Here is a 3687-nt window from a genome sequence, read left to right as displayed (position 1 = left end):
AGTTGTTGTGGAATGGCAAACGCTTTTTTTTTTTAAGTCGAGGAAGTGCTTTATTTCCTCACCAGTAACACAAGTCAAACTAAAGGAAAATATTTCAAAAAGTTCATTTCTGGGAACAGAAAGTTTAAGCCCCAAGAGAAAAACTTTTCCATAGTGATTATTCCCCCTCATTTTCTATAGTTCCTACAATTGTGAAAACTACATGATTTTTCATCCTGAACAAGGGCATTAAATCAAAAGCCTCTCTTAACTCCGCACTTGGACGCGAGTACTATCAGAACTTGGAGAACATCTCCAGATGATCACCATCCATCCGCAGAGCCCACAATGCCTGCTGTTGCCTATTTTGAAGGGTGAAGGCATGAAATCACCTTTAAAGTCAGTATCACTCCTTGGTGAGTAAAACATTCACTGTTGAACCTTAAAACAAAAAAATCCAAGATGGCAGAATCAAATTCAAGTCTCAGTTATGACAATGCATTTCTGATTGGTGGCACTGCTGAATGAGGTACTGTTACCCTTTATGTTACACCCTCACGAAGCACCACGTGCCCTTCCAGTACCACCTAGACCAAGGGTATCAGACTGGTGCCTGCAGGCAGCATCCAGCCTATAGAACTGTTCTGTCTTGCCCCCCAGACTACTGGTAGGCCATCAGAAGTTGAGGGTGGGGCTGAAGGCAGGACCTGCCACAGAATCCAGAGCCCTCAGTCCCAGGTAGACTTGGCGATAGGCAGCAAGGAGGCAAGGAAGGACTAATACAGCCCCAGTCACCCTCCAGCTGCTTAGCTTGTTGCCACTGCTGCAACCCTACCTCCCCAGACACTGGCTCCAGCTGTACACATTGTGTCAAAGCCAGAGCTGGAGCTGCCACCATGACACAAGGCACACAGTGGCAGCAGCTCCAACTCCACTATGGGGCATGTGACAGGGACTGGAGACAACATCGCATGCCCTGGGTCAGAACCACAGTTGCCACTGCTGCCACCACATTCTGGATTGGAGCTGGAGCTGCTGCCACCACCACTTGCTCACACTGCAGGCTGGATCCAGTCTACAAGGAGCCCTGCAGTTTGGATCTGGCCTGGGGCACAAAGTGGTTTTGACATCTCTGACCTAAAATGATCACTTAACAGAAATGCTCGAGTTCTGGGCTTTGCTGCTGAAGGCCCTAGGTTCAAACTCTGCTTATAAGCTATGATAAAGGGTTGGCATGCAAACAGTTTGTTTAAATAAGAAACTACTCTTTAGAAGTTAACCAGATGACCTGGGTTGCATAAGCACACACTAGACAAGAACTGGGATCAGTCTGAGATCTCAGACTCTCCTGTCTCCCAATGTGTAACCCTGAAGCACATTTGTCTAAAGTTGCAATTGGTGCCAGGAGAGAGAAATGTCTTCAGGTATCTTGAAAAGCTTTTGCCATTTGTGATAAGAAAAAGAGGTTCAGTTATCACGTAAGGCCAAAGCTTATTTTCAGGCACATGCAGCATGGCTTCTATTGAAGTCAATGGTTTCCAAGAGATGTTCCCGAGGGGGACATCAGCAGCTAGTACAGACTTTTAATAAACAATGACTTTAAAGAAACTCATTTAAACAATACTAATGCAACTGGTTTTGGAACACTTCATAACTAAACAGCCTGTCATAAACTGAAGAAAGAAATACCAATTTATTGTTCTGTCTTCCTTCTCCCTGACAGCAGTAGACACCATATGGCTGGGTTGAGGAGGAAGAACAAACAAGGACTCCTCTCAGACTTAGTGCCAGTGTTCAGGCATGGGATGTGCTGGAGAAGAATGCAATTCCCCCAGCTCTTTGCCACCTTAGAATTACATAATATGGCTCATATAAAGAAGTTTTGTGACCCATGATCCTAACTATGATTCTTATACTGTTGGGTCAAGCCAGCTGGCAACTTCTTCAGCTTCCTCTCTGGTTTAGCAGCATTATCTGAGTAGTCAGCATTACATTTACAGTATGAATGGGAACAGCAGCAGCAACTACCACATATAAGTGTAAATGTGGTTTTTTTGTTTGCCTGTAGAAAGCACATTTCACTTAATATGCAGGGCATGCCAAAAATTGGAAGTTAAATCTGCAAAGAAAAAGAAGTTGCATACTTTTTTTTTAGTTCCTTGTGATTTGTATTTTTAGAAAAAAATAGAAGTACTTTTTAAACTAACACAGACTATCTATCTGTGCTTAAACATTTCTGCCTTGTACTGTCCCTACATGGCTAGTTCAATATCCTTCTGACCATCACCCTGCCTACCATCCATGCAATCTACAGAAATCATTCTTCAAATGCATTTGAGTTCTAGGTCACCGAGTAAACACTCCTAAGGTTCTTTTCAAAACATTTCTGACATTCACTACTTACTAGAAACTTTATGCTCCCAATAAAACATTGTGTTGCTATAATTGTAGCAAGTTAGAACAATTTTTGTGCAACTGACTTCTATTTTCAGTTGAGAAACACTGCCCAAGATTGAGATAGTAAAATAAATACAATGAATTTAAACAGTGGGGTTTGTTCTCCCTGGGGCCCAAGATCCCTTCTTTTTTGTTCCTACATTCTGCATCAAACAGGGGCTCCACTGGCCTCAAGACATACAATGCTGCAGCCCTGCTGTACGTTACAAGGGAAGAGGCACAAAGCTCAAGATATCAAGCTGCTGCCTGAGTCTTTATCCCTGCCCTATATCCAAACTAAAGAGAGTGGCAGAAGCAAGGGAGAAGGGTGAGGTTTAAGAAACTGCCACAAGTCACCTCCTATCTTTGTTTCCCATTGTCTCAACCCTTGGGTTTGTCTTGTCTATTTAGACTTCAAGCTCTGAGGGGCAGAGTGGGTCTACACAAGGGTGCCACAAAAGCATAATACAAAATAGTTCTGCTTTATCCACAGCAGCATATGTGAAGTGGGGAGATAGAAGTGGAATAAATCCAGATTTAGTCTATCCCCCTCCTCCTATCCTCTATCCCACTAATAGTGCCACATTCAAACTACTACCAGTGGGGACCTTCAATCCAGTAAAACCATATGTATTTGCCCCATCTCAGGGGCATGGGCAACTGCCAGGATCTTAAATAACTCCTGCGCTTGCCCATCACAGCCACTGTAGGGCAAAAACAAATCTAAAAACTGCAAATGAGACTGCTCAGCTGGCGACTCCCACCTCCAGGCTTCCCAAGTTGCGGATCAGAAAAAAACCTGAAGCCCTCAAACTGAGGCATCACTTCTGACCACTACTAGACATCACAAGACTGAACACACTGTGGTAAAATAAAGTAGGGAACAGAGCCCAGGAGCCCCAGCTCCAACCCCTGCTTGCCCTAACTAATCTGAGCAGCCTCCCAGCCTACAGCCTAGCCGGAACAGACCACACATCGCACCAGCGCTTGTGAGCTGACGTTCACTCCCTCAGATGCTCCTGCTCACAAAAGCTTCCGCTATATATGTGTATGTACATACGTAGATATTATGCATACGTATTTATGCACACGTGCGTGTGCACACACTGACACGCACGCCCTTGGGCGAGTGCCCGAGCCCCGGGGCCCCAGGGACAGGCCGCACCGCGCCGGGCCGAGCCGCGGGTCCGTGCCAGGACAGCGCGCGCGGGCCAGGCTCCTGCTCCGGCGGGTTGCGGAGCCGCCCCGCACCCTCCCGGCCGCCGCCCTGGG

This window comes from Crocodylus porosus, unplaced genomic scaffold (genome assembly GCF_001723895.1).
Source record: "Crocodylus porosus isolate Cpor-Errol unplaced genomic scaffold, CroPor_comp1, whole genome shotgun sequence".
In the NCBI taxonomy this organism is placed as follows: domain Eukaryota; kingdom Metazoa; phylum Chordata; order Crocodylia; family Crocodylidae; genus Crocodylus; species Crocodylus porosus.
Note: the sequence above shows the minus strand (reverse complement) of the source record.